This window comes from Notamacropus eugenii, chromosome 4 (assembly GCF_028372415.1).
Source record: "Notamacropus eugenii isolate mMacEug1 chromosome 4, mMacEug1.pri_v2, whole genome shotgun sequence".
Classification (NCBI taxonomy): Eukaryota; Metazoa; Chordata; class Mammalia; order Diprotodontia; family Macropodidae; genus Notamacropus; species Notamacropus eugenii.
In genome coordinates, this window is record NC_092875.1 from 467219759 (window position 1) to 467238505 (window position 18747).

The window sequence follows — 18747 nt, forward strand, 5'->3', positions numbered from 1 at the left end:
TGTGATGGTCTTTTATGTAATAAGAATTTTGTGGAAAGGGGTCAAGTGTTCAAATTTATGCTATACCTCTTCCTCTGTAACCAGGAAATGTAGCTTGAATCTAAGGGAAAAAAATCATTGCTCTAAAGTAGTATTAGTTAATGGGGCTGCCAGTCCAATGGCCCCTTCTCCTGTCCCCATCCAGGGAGAAATCAGTCTCTTTTGGAGAGAGGTAGGCAAGATTCCAGAGATATCTACTCACGCTTCCCTATGAACCATGGTTACACCACCCACATGGGTATATATAAAACATACACATGAGAAGCACATGCAATTACCAGACTGATAGGGAGAAATAAAGCCTCCACTTTGGTGCAAGTATGAGTGCTCATTCATCCACACAGGGGCCATTTCAGCAGCCTCCTTATTGGCCTCCTTGCCTCAAGTCTCTCCCTTCTCCAATCTATACTCTACTTAGCTATAAAAGTTATAACACACAGACCTGGCCAATGCACCCCTCTACTCAATCACCTTCAATGACTCCATGTTACCTGCAGTTCTCAGTTTGGCATTAAAGCCTCCACAATCCTATACCTTCCTCCCTTCCACATATTCTATGATCCAGGAACACTTGTCTCCCTACTATTGTTCTTCGCACATTACACTCTCTCCCCCAACTCGATGCATTTCCATGGTTTTTTGCCTTTCTTTATATTTCTAATGCTTGACACCTTGTCTGTCATATATTGTGTTTAATATATACTTCTTGATCGACTTACTTGACAATGAAGGTCTCTCTGATCCATCCAGGAGAGACCAAATAGACACACAAGAAACTGAAGAGGACCATTTTATCCAAGTTCATAGTAGTGAGAAAGAGCTGCAGACCCTCAGAGATTGAGAGAACTTCTAGTAAAACTCTTAACAGATGTTTAGGTTTGTTCTAAAACATCCTGTGTACTTCTGTGTGCCTCGAAGTAACAAGTACCTCGAAGGTACTATATAAAGAGCAGAGAAGAAACTATGTTGGGACCATCCACTAATAGAAGGACACTATGGTGCCTTCTATTTTCCAAATAGCCATGAAGGCTGTTGACATCAATAGCAGGCATGCTATTGTTCTTTTCCACATAGGTACCTTATAATGTGTTCCAAGTAAGAGTTACTCCAGAAAGACTGACCATCACACCCACCGTAAGACATAACAGAACTAGAAGTCCAGAGAAACATAATTAAAATGATTAAAGAGGTGATCAAACATTAGTGTGATGTGTAATCAGAGGCTAAACAAACTCCTCACTTCAATCTGGATGAAGGCCGGAAGAGGATGTGAAGAGTGTATATCACCATGCAGAATGTGGAAAGAGTGAGCACGGATTTATGGGATCTCTATCTTTCATGTCTTAGGCCAGGGGTGGGAACCCTGTTGCCTTGAGGCCAAATGTGATCCTCTAGGTACTCAAGTACAGCTCTTTGATTGAATCGAAACTTTACAGGACAAATCCCCTTAATAAAAGAATTTGTTAGGTAAAAATATGGACTCAGTCAAAAGGCCACACCCACAGACCTAGAAGGCAGCATATGGCCTAGAGGCTGCAGGTTCCCCATCCCTGTTTTAGTTTTTCTCAGTTTCCTCATTTGTAAAATGAGAGTGTTGGACTAGTTGGGCTCTGAGGGTCTTTTTGATTCTAAATCTGCTAGTACACCTAGGTCGTAAAACCCATGAAATAATCATAGTATTCTAATTTGTACTATTTCAAGCTGTGAAATATACATGTATATGCGTATACATATACAAATATGTACGTATTATATATAAAATGTGGTAAATGGTTCCAGCCCAATGGGAATAAGTAGTATGAATTAAAATAGTAAGATCACTTAATAGGTTTCGTTATTTTCATTAATTGGCATCTAACTATAATAGGAAGTATCTTATGGAGTTTAAAAGACATATATTTGGGTCAAATAAAATGTCTAGTGGTAATGAAGTTACCTCTTGGGAACTTGTTAGGCAAAAAGCAATGAGAACACCTGACTTCCATAAGGTTTCTTTTACAGTTGTCAAATGAGTTTCATGGACAGGACTTCACTTGGTTCTCATAACATAAACATGATGTAATTAGGGTTACTTTTCCCATCTTGACCTATATGTGATAAAACAGAAAGATACAGGAAATTCCCTCAGATCTTAAGTGTTGAAGGGAAAGGACCAAATTCCAAACCTTTCCCCATCCCTAGTGAAATTTTTTTTCTTGAAGATAAAAACTGCTTATTTTTGTCTTTTTAGCTATAGTTTCTACCACAATGACTTGCACAGAGTAAGTGCTCAATAAATCTTTGATGAATTGAGTTGCATTGCATTATCCCACTACAGTTCTCTATAAATAGATCCAGGATTGGTATAGATAAGCTGACACATAGAGAATCAGCTTGGATTTGGGAGAAGAGGGTGGAAGGTAGAATTCTAATCTTCTAGGTTAAGAGTCATAGAGCATAACCTAATGTGCCATGACACATGCTTGGATGTACCTGGGATCTGACCTAAGCCAGAATTTTTTCTCTTTTTATGTTGGGCTATAAGCACATATCACTGCTTCCAGAATCTACATTTTATTTACTCTGCATATTTCTCATACACAGATGCACATTCCTTGAAACTCCCCTGCACACATTAAAGGAGATGGCTCTAAGTCAGCTACCACATAACTGATTTAGGATGGTAATATATTCACTGTGATAGATTTTTTTAAAGTCACTTGAGAAAAGAAACAGGAGAGATAAGGAAGCTGGGTGGGATGATCTATAGTTCTCATATTTTATGCTTCCATGATATATGTATAATTTTTTATCAGTGAAAGTGGTTAGACAAAAACCTATTAAATGCTAGATTTTGGGTGTCTTGGCTACTAAAGTTCACTAGGACTCTAGATCATGCCCTGAAGCCTCTATGATTAATGTTGGGAGAAATGAGAATTCATTGTTCACCCAACTGTGCCCTCAAAACCAGAGTCACAGCAGAAATCTCAACCCAGAAATCAGGATGGCAGTCAACCTAGCAGCCAGTTCAGATTCAGCTCCAGAGATGTGAGGCCTGACCTGGTACACAGATTCTCCCAGCTGCTCTGTAGGTACATTGTTCACCTATATTTGTCCTACCACAAGTCAGTGCTGTATGAAGCCAGGGTGCAGGAGTTTGTCCAAATGGTTGGCTTTCATTGTATGCAAGAACCCTGGTATCCCATTTGGTGACATTGGATTAAAGAGGACAGCAGTGGAACCAAGTGATCACCACGGGCTCCTGCTCATCCTTGGAGAAGAATCAATGTTCCATCTTCTTGTTGAAAGCCAACAAGGCCAACAATTTCTTCAACATAGCTTTCACTCCCTAGATATCACCTGCAAGGAGAGGGAGAAAGAGGGGGAGGGGGGGGCAGAGAAGGAGGGGGAGAGAGAAGTGAGTTGTATCCTGTGCACTAAATGTGCTGTCCCTTTCAAATGGAATATTTAAACTCAGGTGGTCCAGATCAGAAGGAAGCAGTCACTGACACATGAGGCATCAAACAAATCCTTAGCCCATCTATTGTTGGTACAAAGATAGGAAGAAACTCAACTAGAGCAGGGACAATTCATGGTACACTTGGGATTAGCAAATCTAACTCCAGGCTGTAATAGGAAGGGGGAAATCAATCACTCTATAAGCATCTATTAGCCATCCACTATGTGCCAGGTGCTGTCCTAGGTACTGAGGTGACAAATGCAAAGAGTGAAACAATCTTTACTCTCAAAAAAATTTACAATCCAATTAAGAGAGATAACATGTACGTATAGATGACTATATGCAAAATCAATGCAGAATAAGATGCTGAAGAATATATCTGTGGGGCATAGAATGTGGAAGGATTAGGCAAAAGGAAAGCTAAATATGAAAAGTAGTATGTAGTCTTGCCATCTGGTATGTGAGCTCTCAAGGAAAGGTACTGTTTTCTCCCATCTCCCCTTGTCACTATTACCCCAGACATGTCTCCTGAGGCCTGCTTCCTGAGTCAGTCTCCACTCTGATGCCCAGAGTGTGTGGAGTAAGCCACTGGTTTTCAGTGTCCCAATCTGACTGATGCAGCTTTGAGGACGGTCAGGGTCCAGTCCCTACAATGTTAACCTTCTATTTCTCATAAGGTCAGGATGCCAGTACCTAGCAACCCAACTCACCCAAAGTGCTTTCCTGTGCTTGCAGTGGACAGACCTTCCATTCCGAGGAGCTGCCAGGGGATGGTGTCAGTTTGTATTTTGTATTTAAAAAAAAGACTGGAGAATTTCCCTTCCTCAGACTGTAGGATGCCTCAGTCCTTGACCCTGATCTAGTCCACAACAGTTTCCCAAATCTCTATAGGCCTCAACCTCCAATTAGCTGAGGAGGATCTGACCTGCTGGATGCTCCGATAGCCTGACCACAGAGGCTCCTATGGGCAACTTAAAGCCAGGACTAAGAACACAAGGCATTTCCAGAAGCATTCCCCTCCTTTGATCCTAGATTAGCTATGCAGATGAAAGACAAGGAAGGTTTAATGGAGTCAGCTAATGCATCAGACTGGAATCATAAGACTTAGATTCTCTCCCTGGCTCAAGTTGTGAGACTATGAGCAAGTCACATCTCATCTCAAGACTTTTCTCCCCTAATATCTTATCTAGCTCCGACATTCCTCAGAAGGTAAACTTCTTGAGGGTTGCTATTATTTTAATTTTGTCTTTGTATCCCCAGTGCTTATCACAGTGCCTGGTCCAAGGTAAGTGTTTAATAAATATTTTTTAACTCAGCTAAATTAAGAATGATTTTAAGAGCTCTCTCTCCCTCTTTTTCTTTTGTTTGTTTGTCTGTCTCTGTCTTTTTTTCTGACTCTCTCTTTCTCTGTTCCCCCCTCCCTCCCTCCCTCCGTCCCTCCGTCCCTCCCTCCCTTCTTCTCTCTCTCTCTCTCTCTCTCTCTCTCTCTCTCTCTCTCTCTCTCTCTCTCTCTCTTTCCCTCTCTTGTTCTCAGACACACACATTCTCCCTCCATCTCTCCTTCTGTCTCTATTTGTCTCACACACACTTTCTCTCCCTCCCTCTCTCCCTCCCTATGTCTCTCTCTCTGTCTCTCTGTCTGTCTCGCTGTCTCTCTGTCTCTGTCTCTGTCTCTCTCTCTCTCTCTCTCACACACACACATACACACACACACACACACGCACACACACATCTGGAATCAGAGGATCTGAACCAAGATATCTATGTGTGAAGTAAATGGTAGAGTTTGTAGAATTCCAATGAGATATGGCCATAGGTAACTTGGAAAGAGGCTGTTTTTGACAGAAGCCACCTCTATTTATCCTCTCTCCAAAAGAGACCCTCTGATCTCCCACACACAGTGTTTGTTCCTCTTGAGTATTGCTTCTCAAGAGAGCTTTTAACTAAGAGAATGATGTTCCAAGGATATAGAATTTATCTTTTCCCTGATACAGCAAAAGAAAAAAAAAAACAAGGCTTTAGTGAGGGAATGCAGATTTATGTGGTTAAAGAAGAGTTTTCAGGGAGAGAGATAGCCAGCTCTCTTTTATACTCTGCCAAGATGAACGAGAACATCTCTCTTACCCCTGCCAGAATCCGCTATGGGAAGACCCCCCTGTAAGTCACTAGTGGCTAGCATATGGATAGATGGCAGGAGCTGGCCTGTGATTTGATACAATATCCCGAAGCACATTTTCCATCTTACTTAGGGAGAGGGAAAGGAAGATGCACAAGAAGGAGAATTCAAATCCAAGTGTTTCTTAATTCTAGATTCAGCACCAAGTACTGCAGTGGGTAGAGCTGTCCCACCTAGAGTCAGAAAGACTTGAGTTTAAAAATAGCCTCAGACACTTACTAGCTATGTGACCATGGGTAAATCCCTTAAGCACCGCTTGCCTCAGCTTCTTCAGTTGTAAAATGAGGACAAAGATAGCACCTTCCTCCCAGGATAGTTGTGTGGTGCCAATAAGATAACATATGTGAAGTGCTGAACATAGTGCCTGGCACATAGTAGGCACTCAGTAAATACTTCCTCCTTTCCCTCTCTTACCCTTCTTTCCACCATACCACATTGTCTCCCATAAGAGGAAGTAACAGTTTGCTATCTGGCTCATGTCCCGTTCTTGCTACATTATAGACTAGAGAAGTTTGGTCTTCATTTTCCAGTGATTGTAACTTCAGAGACATTCTTCCTAGACTCTAGTCAGAAATACTGAAGAGAGAAGGGGAAAGGGAACAATTAACCATAATGGTCACATGGTGGAATGTACCCCAGATGAAACAGCTGAATCTTTCATCTGATGAACAATGGGACAATAGGTTTACACAGAGAATGGGAAACTTTATTCTACTTTTCAGAGCTTTAATTTATGGGTTAGTTATTACTTGGCCAAACTCAGGCTATTTCAAGAATCCCTTTGGTGAAGGATACTGCTGTTAATTATTTTGATTTTGGTTATTTGGGTTTCTGCTACTGTCACTCTCAGTTTCTTGGTTTCGCAGACATGAAAAGAGATGCCGCTTCTCTGGAAATCACTTCAGTATCCTGTCCTGGAAATCATTCTCTTTTTCTCCCTCTGAGACCAAATGAGATAATGTTTATAAATATACTTAACACAATGCCCAGCATATAGTACATTTAATAAAAGTTTAACAGATCCTTGTTCTCTTCCCTTTCCCTCTGCATCTTTCTCTCTTCCTTTATCGGAGCCAAATATTTGTAATAAGGTAAGGAGGTGATCCTATGGGCAGCTCAGTGGCTCATGGACATAAGGAATAAAGTGCTGGGCCTGGACTCAGGAAAACTCATTTTCCTGAGTTCAAATCTGGCCTCAGACACTTTCTAGCTATGTGACTTTGAGCAAATCACTTAATTTTGTTTGCCTCAGTTTCCTCATCTGCAGTATAAGCTAGAGAAGGAAATGGCAAGCTGCTGCAGCATTTTTTTCCAAGAAAACCTCAAATGGGATCACAAAGAATCTGACTGGACTGAAAAATGACTGAATAACAATGATGAAGGTGACCTAAGCTGTCTTTCCATTAAATTCAATAAACATTCATTAAGCATTTACTGTGTGTCAGGTCCTGTCCAAGGTGCTGCGGATGGAGAAGCAAATAATCAAATGGTCCTTACCCTTAGGGAGTTGCTCTTCTATTGGAGGGATGGCCACTCTGCCAAGAAAAGAAGTAAAGCTTCTAGCCTGTGCTTTGGTCATCTCTGGGGGAACAACATGGGCATAGGTAAATAAATGTAAAATATATAAAAGTAAATGAGCCAAATTATAGGAAGGAGAAAGCATTATCACCTGGGGAGATAAGAAAAGACTCTATGATGGAATCTGAGCTGAGCATCTAGGAATTCTATGAGGTAAAGGTGAGGAAGAAGGCATCGAGGATAGCCTGTGAAAAGTCATAAAGAAAGAAAAAAAAGGAAATTCTGAGCTCTTTTATCATATATGTATAGTCAAGCACTGGACAGAGGGCTGGGCCTGGAGTCAGGAAGACCAGAGTTCAAATACAGCCTCCAACACTTCCCAGTGCGATGTCACTTCGGTTGTTTACCTCATTTTCCTCATCTGTCAAGCAGGGATAATAACAGCACCCACTACCCAAAGTTTTTGTGAGAATCAGATGAGATAATAGTTGTAAAACTTAGCACAATGTCTAGTTCATAATAAGCTCTATATAAATGTCAGCTATATCTATTTTATAAAATAATGTATTTCTCATTCTGCATATGAATTCATCACCACTCCATTATGAGACTGGGGTGGGGGCACTCTCCATCATCAGTCCTCTGATATCATGGCTGACCATGGCACTGGTCATTATTGTTTATCACAGTTGTTTGTTTTTACATTGGATATTGTAGTATAAATAATTTTCCTGGTAAAAGCCAAATGCTTGAAAAATACATATATGTGTATATGGCTGTTGTTCGTCCTTCGCTGTCAAAGAAAACCAAGGTCTCAGGAGGGTTTGTCTTAACTTGTAAATGAATAGGATTTGAGTGAAGCAGGTTCTGCAAAGTGGTCAGGCTCACTCTGTCCTCCAGTGTCTAGTGACAGGACATAGGCCAGGAAGACTTGTGACAGCCTTGGATGCAGTAGGAGACCTTGGTCTTTTTAAGTTAGGTCTTTCCCAATTGTTTGTGCACATATATCTAAATGCACATATGTATTTACATGTCTATTTTTAATTGTCTGCCACTGTGATTTTCCCCTTCGTTTATTCTTTCTCCTTCTTTCTGTTCTTTATGACTAATGCTATTTTTAGTCATTACTTAATGATCCTGGTGACCTTTAAGGCTCTAATTCTCTATTTCTTTCAAACTTAATCCTCCTCTACCCATACCTACCCTGTTATGCATAACATCCAGGGACCTACATGCCCTCTGGAACAAATGATCAGGCCCCATTCGAAACAGACAATATTGATAGAATATAGCTGAATATAAGCTCCTCTTCACCTCTGCTATTTAGTTAATATATGATACATATGTATAAAAATAATGTTATCTATGTGTACATGTATTTATGTGTCTTGTACAAAAATATAGATCTATCTAGATAAATCTGGCTGCAAACCTATCTAGAGAGATCTCATTCCCATCTTTCTTTATCATCTCTATATCTATCTACCATTTCTATCTATCTATCTACCATTTCTATCTATCTATCTATCTATCTATCTATCTATCTATCTATCTATCTATCTATCTGTCTGTCTGTCTGTCTGTCTGTCTGTCTGTCTGTCTGTCTGTCTGTCTGTCTGTCTGCCTGCCTGTCTGTCTGTCTGTCTGTCTGTCTGTCTGTCTGTCTGTCTATCTGTCTGTCTGTCTGTCTGTCTATCTATCTGTCTATCTATCTGTCTGTCTGTCTGTCTGTTTATCTATCTTAGTATAGACACATAAAGTATGAAGAATAGTTTATTAGCCAGTGACTGAAACAGAGAGTGTATGAAGGAGATTAAAAAGAAAATAAGCCTGGAAAAATAACTGGGAAATAAATCATGGAAGGTTCGAAATTCCAGGCAGAGGAGCTTGTATTGTAACCTAGAGGCAAGAAGGAACCACTGAGGACTTCTGAGTAAGGGAATGACATAGGGCAATGTTGGGTTTTTGTTTTTTAGAACATTAATTTGGCAACTGTGTGGCAGATGGGTTGAGAAGCAAAGATAGCATTTTCCACTTGTCAGATTTTAAACACCATCTTCACATTTTCAACACAGAAAAACTAAATTCTTCAATTTTCAGTAAGCTTATGAAGACCTGTTTTGCACATATGCCTGCCTACAAAGTTGAGAATATGCAAACATGACACATGAATTTGCAAGCCCAACTACATGTAACAATGTATTTGCTGAACTACGTGGTATCTTGATGTCTTCTAGTTTAACCCGATGGCTAAGGCAGAAATTATCTCTATCACATCCCAGACAAATGATCATTCCACTTCAAATGGACATCCAGCCTCAATTTTTCCCATGATAGAGAGCTTTACATAATTATGTGTGAAGTTACTCACAGACAGGGGAATGTTATTACACATATCTATGCATACATACAGTTGTGCACTCTTAGCAGTCCTGGTAAGAGTATGTCTTTGTGTAAGGAGATGAGTAGATGTAAAAAAAAGTCTTCATATTCTGGTTCAAAACAGAGTGAAAAGAAAGTCTTTAGATACAAGGACCTTACAAAATAGACAACTGTAATCTTTGTTTCCTTTGTCTTTTTGAATATTTTATTGATGTATTTTGGTTTTGTATCACTTTATTTCTGAATATATTCCTCCTCCTCTCTTGCCCAGGGAATCATCCCTTGTAACAAAGACTGAAAAATTAGACAGAGGGGAAAGCATTTCTACAAACCAAATCAACACATCAATTGTCTGAGAGTATATATAATTTTTCATATCCATATTCCCCAGCCTCTGCCAAGAATGAAAGGAGGTCCATTGTCTCATCTCTTCTCTGAGACCAAGTGTGGTTATTTTAATTACAGAGGGTTCAATTTCATTTTATTGTTTTCTTCTATTTACATTGTTGCAGTCAATGCATTTGTTGTTTTCCTTGTTCTGCTTGCTTCCTTCTGCACCAACTCATAAAGTTTTCTCCTTTTCTCATTTTTCATATTCATCACTTTTACAGCACAGTATATTCATGTACATTTATAGTACATTCATTCATCACAACCTGTTTAGCCACTCCCCGATACATAGACATCTCCTTAGTTTTCTGTTCTTTGCTACCACAATAATACATTGTTATAAATATTTTGGTAAATATCTCCCTATATCCTTTCTATTAATTATTTTACATTTTGGAACTTTCTACAAATCACTTTTTAGTTCTTTTATAAATATGAATTTGGGAAGTTACCAGGTGAATAAGTTTAGAAACCTTAAGAATATTAAAAGAAGAAAAAACTTTGAAAGGAAGAGATAATGTTGCCTTCTTGTACTTTCCCCTCTTTCCATTCAACAACTCATCATCTGGAGACAGTCGACCCTGCCTAGGGTTGTTCCATATTAAAGAAGAGTTGAGTATAGAGAGACATCTTTCATCCTTCCTGACCTACTGCACCCTCCCTGCTCATACATATGGATGCCAGTCCACACAGCAGATCAGATAGGACTGGCAAACAGGAACACATGCAAATGAACACTCGCGATCCCTGATCTGAACAAAACCTATTACCAATAAAAGAATAGGATTCTGAGGAAGGAAAGAAAACCTCTGTCTTGGAAGGATAATGATAATCATTGCTTTTACAAGTCAATCTCCCAGTCTTGACATATCTTGATGCATCTTAATAACAAAATCGCCAAACAGAAGAAAAGATCGATGCCTGTGAGAGGTAGTTCCCAAATGCTAGTTACTTATGGGTTTCGGGTTGGTTACAGCATAGTCTGAGGTCATGAAGCCTTACTCAGCATGAGCAGAATACCAAGTCTGAAGTAGTGGAGAGGAGAAAAAACATGTCCTAGGGTTTATGCATTCTTCATCCAGAGAAAGAACTGGTAAACTGAAGTATGAACAGAATAATTTTACACACACACACACACACACACACACACACACACACACACACACACACACACAGAGTTGTTGTTGTGTTCATCCTTCATTGCCAAAGAAGACCATGCCATCAGAGAAATGTTGACATGATTTGCACTTGACTTTGTTTTGGGTGAGGGAGGGCTAAATATATACATAAATACATGCATACATATATATATGTGTGTGTGTGTATGTGTGTGTGTGTATACATATATGTGTGTGTGAGTCTAATGGGGGCAATCTCTACAGTAGGGTGGAGGTAGGGGAGGGAAAAGGAAAAAAAGAAATTTCCGTGATAACTGTTGTATTTTTAAAGGATTAACAAGTTGTACATAGTAGACTTGCAGTTTCATGTGCAATCATCTTTTTTATTATAGCATGTTATGAAAATGTTTGTTTTACTTCACAAATTACAAATAAAATAACGTTTATGCATTGAGGGAAAGTGTCTGTCTATTTGACAAGAGCTCATGTGCACACAGGATTTTATTCTGTCTTCACAGTGACCCTGGGTTCTAGGTAGCACCTGACTCCAGAAAGGAGGATCAGTTTTCCAATTTCACTCTCCAGCTCATTATCATTGCCCTATAGTAACTGCAAGGAGGTAGTTAGAACAAAGCTCAGGAAGCACTCATGCCTAGGGGCTCCCACAAATGTGGGCAATAGGGTCCCTTCTAGAAAAGAGACTCAGTATGGATATCAGGCATAGGATTGTTGCTTATATCTTCCTCCACAGAAAATATTCAAGATTCAAAAGACTAGTGGGGAATCCATTAACGCAGACAGAAAACATTCTGAGGAGCTCATTCCACTTGTTATACTCACTCTAAAGAGGAGAGGCTCTTTGTGGGACTTCTGAATACATATTGCTCTTTCACCTCAGACCTGAGCTAACTTTCCCAGGAGGAGTTCCACAATGCAGGCAATAAACAATGTCAGTCAATAGACATTTCTTAACTGTCTACTATGTGCAAGATCAAGTGCTGACCCTGGAGTCAGTAGGACTGAGTTCAAATGTGGCCTCAAACACTGACTAGCTGTATGACCCTAGGCAAGTCACTTCACCCCATTTGTCTCAGTTCTTTACCTGTAAAATGAGCTGGAAAAGTGGCAAACCATTCCAGTATCTCTGCTAAGAAAACCCCAAATGGAACCATGAAGAGTTGGACATGATTGAAATGACTCAACAACAACTATACGTAAAGGCACAGTGCTAAACTCTAAAGATACAAATATGAAAGAGAGAGACAGCGCCCCCCCCCCAAGAATCTTATAATCTTTAGAGGTGAGATCTCTCTCTCTCTCTCTCTCTCTCTGTCTCTCTGTCTCTCTGTCTCTCTCTCTCTCTCTCTCTCTCTCTCTCTGTCACGCACACATACACACACACACACACACACATGCACACACACACAATGCTGCAAAGGGAAGGGCAGACGGTACCCAGGTCAGAGATGTAATAGAGAAATCCAAAGGAGAGCAGTTAGGTAGGAAATGGAGAGATCACTGGCCTAAAGCCCCTTCTTAAATGAAAGTTTTAGAGAGGAGCTCTTTCTTCCACCCTCCAATCACAGGGCAGAGGGTACTGATGAGGTATGACTAACAAGGCTGACAAGATCTTGGATGATGAGCTTCCTAATGATGAGGCTCCTGGGGACATGATGGAGAAAGCCAAAGGACTCAGACTTCCAAGGTCCATCTCTCCTAGTCAGCCAGGCTGTGATTCAGGCTTTCTTTTAGTCAATCAACTACTAGATGATTTGGGAGCAGTCATCTCTCTTCTCCTTTTGATCAGATAGCACCCAACTCTAGAAGTCTTGACCCTGATTACTGCCAAGGTCAAAGAGGTTCATTTCAAAAGATTATTAGTCTCAGACCTGGGTTTAGGAAATAAAATAGCAAAGGAAAAGAAAGTCCCCAGGGACTCAACCTCACCTAGGCAAGCATGTTTTTACTAAACACATGCTTTTAACCACCAGTACTGAAAAGAGAAATTCCCCCTTTCCTCCTTACCAGTAATCCAAGGGAGAGAAAGTGCTAACAATGAAACCCAACTGAGAAGGACCCCGGAAGAGCAGCTGATAGTAAACCCTCTATTTATAGACCACCACAGTTCCTGAATAATAGTTTGTCCCGCAGACAATCAGTCGGTGAATATTCACTATGTGCCAGATACTCTGCTACATGCTGGGGATACAATTCATAAAAGGAAAGACAGTCCCTGTCCCCAAGGAATTTATGATCTAATGGAAGAAGACAATACATAAAGGGAACTGAAAAAGGAGGATGTAGTAGCAGAGGGGGAAGCATGATGGAGTCCAGTTCAAGGAATACAAGCTGGTACGAAATAAAGTGAAAGTTGGCCTGAAGGTCCTCTCTAAATAGAGGCTTTGGAAAGAGTTCTTTACTTTTACATGGATGAGGTGTGAGCACCAAAGCTGGGCAAACTCCCAGCATGATGAGCTTCCTGGTAATGAGGCTTCCACCTCATCATTATGACTCCATATCATGATAGAGCCCAGTCCAAGAAGAGGCACTAGGGAGAAATGAATTCAGTAGCCAATTACTTTTAGATCTAAACAAGAATTGCTGTGCACCCCGATGAGGGGCTAAATGCTCATGTCCCACTCCATGGTAGCTTAACAAATGAGAGATCCCTCTGATTAACAGATCAAAGGTATGGTCAGAGATGGGAAGTGATTTGTCCGGGGCCACACAGGGTGCAAAGGACAGCCAGGGATTTGGACTTTGGGTATAACTTCCAGCTCATGTATCAGTTTCCTCATTTTTAAATTGAGACTGGGGTAGATAACCTCTGGTCATGTCAAGCTCCAATTCTATGTATGATCCTCTGAGTCTGCATGTTGTGAGATGAAGATGGAGGCTTATGCTTTACAGTCAGCCGGATCACAACTGAGAAGGGGAAGGAAACCAAGATGTTGCTCACCAAGAATATTGTCTTGTAGTTAGAGGGAAAGTTGATTTCAACCTACATATATTCTACAAGCCTATTACCGGTGGCTTTTTTCTATTTAAAAGAAGTTTTATTAAAACATTTTTCTTCTAACATGATTGTTATTGCCCAGTACCACCATACCCAAGAAAAGTAACAAAGTTGGTGGTTGTCCTTCATGATCAAAGAACACCAAAATGACATCACCATATTATAGTCAAGTATCTGACTGGACTAATACAAGCTTGGAATTCTCTACCACAGATCAGGCACAAATAGTTCATGTTAACATTTTTTGAAAAAATATTCCCTTTCTGGGAATTGAACCCAGTAGTGAAAGCACTGGATTCTAACCACTAGATCACCAGGAGTATAGGGTGTGTCCAAGAAAGACTAGTACCTCTGGGGTGAGCACTGCTTTCCATTTTTGGTGTATACCTGTTCCACCTAACTCTCACCTGCAACTCCAAGAAGGAACAACGTACAATTAAGCCAAACAAACCAACAAACAGGCCATGTTTGATAGTATAAGTCTCATCACACACCTGTAGCGCACTACCTCCTTATGAAGAATTGAGGAGTAGATTTCTCCCACAGATTTTTAGCTGATGCTATGTGGACCCCCAAAAGTTCTTACATAAATTCAGATATCCTCTGCTATTCCCAACCCTATGACTGAAGAGTGGATGGAGAAGCAACATCTCTTGGTATTAATCAGTGGTTCATCTTCCTCCTGATACTCCCCAACTGGGAGTACCAGAACTATCTCCTCAATACTCTCATCTTTTTTTCTGTACTCTTTCCCTTGTCCATATCTCCCACTCTTGCAGCTTCTTATGATAATAAAATACCTCTGTACAAATGATTTCCATATCCCTATATCCAGCCCAAATCTTTCTCTTGAGTTCAACTCTCACACCCCCAACTATTTGCTGGATATTTCCACCTAGATACTTAGATAATATATTATTATGTTTTATATTATATAATTTATTGCATTATATTATTATACCTATGATAATAAACTACCTCTATGCAAATGATTTCCATATTCCTATGTCTAGCCCCAGTCTCTCTCCTGAGCTCAACTCTCACATCTCTAGCTTTTTGTTGGATAGTTCCACCATTAAAGTCAAACTGATGTCTGAAACTAAATTCATCTTACCTACTTCCCTCCAAATCTTTTGTTGTTGCTATTTGGTCATGTTTTTCAGTTGTGTCTGATTTTTCATGACCCCATCTGGGGTTTTCTTGGCAAAGATACTGGAGTGATTTGCCATTTCTTTCTCTAGCTCATTTTACAGATGAGAAAACTGAGGCAAACAAGGTGAAGTGACTTGCCCATGGTCACACAGTCTGAGGTCAGATTTGAATTTATGAAAATGAGTTTACCTGACTCCAGGCCCAACCTCCGTTGACCGTGCCACCTAGTTACCCTACACCTTACCCTCCTCTCAACTATCCTGTTTATTGATGTCACTACCATTGTCCGAGTAAGGTTCAAAACGTCATGTTCATCTTTGACTCTTTCTTCTTCCTCACTTCCCAATGCTGCCAAAGTCCATCAAGCACCCCTGCAAAACTGATCTCCTATGCATCCTTTCATCTCCACATACATTATCAGCACCCAAGTTCCTTTCCTCATCTTGTCTTGGCTTGATGAGTATAATAGGTTGGTCATCTTGCTTTTATATTCTCCTGTAGTCAATTGTAATCAAAGTAAAGCATAGTATATACAAGAATGCAGGGCTACCTGTTTATAAGAATCAACTAATGAATTTTTTTTTCTCAGATTTTATCACTGTTGGGAGCTTCTAGCAAGGAAATCATTTTACCTGGGCAGATTGGTATTTGCTCTGACAATTATACTCTTAGAGGTAGCTGCATGGCACAGCAGTTAGAGCTTTGGGCATGGAGTCAGAAATACCTGAGTTTAAATACAGTCTCAGACACTTACTACTTGTGTGTCTCTGGGCAAGTTACCCAACATCTGCCTGCCTCAGTTTCCTCAACTGTAAAATGGGGATAATGATCACCCCTAACTCTCAGATTATTGTAAGGATCAAATTATATAATATTTATAAAGTATTTAGTATAGTGCCTAGTACACAGTAGGTGCTTAATAAATGCTTGTTTCCTTCCTTAGAAAGCTGGCTGGGTCACTGGAAGACTGAGTGATTTGCTCAGGCTCAGAGTAGGCAATTAATGAATCATGCCAGTGTGTGCCAGAAGTGCTATATGAACATATATCTTCCTTACTCTTAAGGTCAGTTCTCTACCCACTATGTCATATAATCTCATTTTTATCGGTACTTCTCTTATTACTCTTTGCCTCATCATTTGTACTAGAAAATAATATCTAAATTTGACATTCAGAAATATTAATTAAATAAAAATTCATTCCAGCAAAAATTACAAGAAAAGGAGAGAAGATACCTTTCATAGGAGTTATTAGGGTTTATAGGAGTAGCTAGGGGAGAAATCTTAACCAAACAAAGGATGGAAGCATAACATATAATGTGTGTGAGTGTGTGTGTATGTGTGTGTGTGTGTGCGTGTGTGTGTGTATGTGTGTGTGTGTGTAATTTTAAATTCATGAAACTGCAAAGCTTTTGCAAGGACAAAACCAGTAGCAAAGAAAAGAAAGGAAAGAGCCAAATAGGGAGACATTTGCATCAAATATCTCTCATAATGATTTAATATTCAGGTTAGTTAGGGAATTAACACAAATATATAAGATCAAAAGCTTTTCCCAAATGGATGAGTAGTCAAAGGACATGAAAAATTATAAAAAGAATAGAAAACTATTAACAGCCATAGAAAATTGCTTCAAATCACTAATAGTAAGAGAGAGAGAAGCAAAACAATTCCAAGGTTTTCCTCATACACAAAGAGCACAAAAGATAGAAGTAGTTGGTGTTAGGAGAACTGCAACATGTAGGTGCTTGAAACTAATAATGGGGGAAAGAATCTGGAAAGCAATTTGGAATTATGTTTTAAAAGTGTCTAAAATATCTGTACCCTTTGACCTAGAGATCCCACAGAGAAATCCTATAAACACCAAAATATTCATAACAATACTTTTTTTTTTAGTATCTAAGAACTGGAAACAAAGGGGAATTGATCATTGGGAATGGTTAAACAAATTGTGGTACATGAATGGAATGGAATGTTACTGTGCTATAAAAAATGATAAATAGGAAGAATTCAGGAAATCATAGGGAAATTCATGAGGCTGAAGTAAGTCGAACCAGGAAAGCAACAAATACAATGGCTGCAACAATGTAGGTAGTGCAGTGGATAGTGCAGAGTCAGGAAGACTCATCTTCATGAGTTCAAATCTAGTCCCGGACACTTACTACCTGGGGAATATTTCATGTTGTTTGCCTCAGTTTCTTCATCTGCAAAATGAGCTAGAGAAGGAAATAGCCAACCACTCCAATATCTTTGCCAAGAAAACCCCAAAGAGGACCACAAAGAATCAGGTGTGACTAAAATGACTCAGTGATAACAACACAAACCAATATACGTAGAAAAAAAAATTTTTTTAAGTTGAATGCTGCATAATCACATTGATAATACTCAACTTCAGAAAGAATTAACACAATGATTTTATTCTCCCTTCTCTGCGGAGGAGGAGAAGCATGGGGGTGGAAAATTACATAAACTCTCATGCTCTGTGGATCTGCTGGTGGGTTTTTGTAACTATTTTTTACCACCTTTCTTTTGTATTCACTATTACAGTGGGGTGTCTAACTAAATAGAAAACAGAAAAGAGATACCATTAGAAATGAGAGTCATATATTAAAAATGTCAATAAAAACAGGTTTTGGTTTTTTTTAATAGTCCAGCACGAAAATTCAGGAGACATCATAGGAAAAAATTTGTACTGATGAGAAGACGAAATTTTGTTGTGAAGGAAAAGTTTCAGTGCTTTATTTTGTCTACCCCTTTTTCTTGTGTTTTTTCAAGGTTTAATCCATTCACATTTGCAGTTATAAGAGGACGGTTTATATTTTTCTCCATCTGCCTCTAAAAATTCTTTAAGTTATCATTCCCCTCTCCTCTTCTGCTGTAAACACATTATTGTATTTCTTCCGTAACTGTAATCTTTTTTTTCGGGTGGTCCTATTCCTACTGCCTCTCCTCCCTTTACTCATGATCCTCTTTTCTTTTTTGCCATCCCTTTCTTTCCTTTTAGAGTATTTTTTATTAGTTTATCTCTCCTGCTTTTATCTGGTTATCTATTTCATCCCCTTCCTTTTCCTTTATCCTCTGTTAGTCAAGTAGATTGTCCCTTCCTCTCCTCTCAGCTAATCCTAATTAGTTTAAATTTCATTTTTTTTTGTTCCTCTTTGCAAAAAGGATTTCTCTCAATCTCTTCATTATCTATCTTCTCCTTGTGCTTACTCAAGATCCTTGTTTTGTGATTCATGACTCCCGTAATCATCTGGTCTCTCGCTGCTATGTTCTTCATACCATCAAAGCTTCCGAGGCATTCTTTCTAGACTTTGCCCTCCAGGAGCTTTCTGCCTCTCCTTTGTAAAGTTTACCCCATCAATTCGCCTTTTCCATTGTGCCTCACTTCCAGAACAATATCAGCTATTACAAGTGTCAGAAAGGACACTGTCCCATGGTAGAGACTTTCTTCCACTCACCACCACCCCCTCACTGATCATTTACTCCCTAAATTTGCCTAGGAATCTCCCTCCTATGTTCA

The 18747-nt window shown here is 39.6% G+C and overlaps 1 long non-coding RNA gene across 9 annotated transcripts in view; it reads right to left on the reverse strand.

Annotated features, from left to right (window-relative positions):
• LOC140502050 (uncharacterized) overlaps nucleotides 1–18747 on the reverse strand; it is a 48931-nt gene that overhangs the window by 21658 nt on the left and 8526 nt on the right. For 4 of the 9 annotated variants that reach the window (XR_011966500.1, XR_011966501.1, XR_011966493.1 and 1 more), the window contains 4 exons: nucleotides 7324–7417; nucleotides 7152–7235; nucleotides 3079–3378; nucleotides 1976–2126 (listed from right to left, as the gene is read on the reverse strand). This is a non-coding gene — a long non-coding RNA (uncharacterized lncRNA). Of the gene's footprint in view, nucleotides 1–1975; nucleotides 2127–2576; nucleotides 3379–6331; nucleotides 6595–7151; nucleotides 7236–7323; nucleotides 7418–9583; nucleotides 9665–18747 lie in introns of those variants that run through there. The other 5 variants (XR_011966502.1, XR_011966499.1, XR_011966495.1 and 2 more) reach the window with 4 other exon arrangements.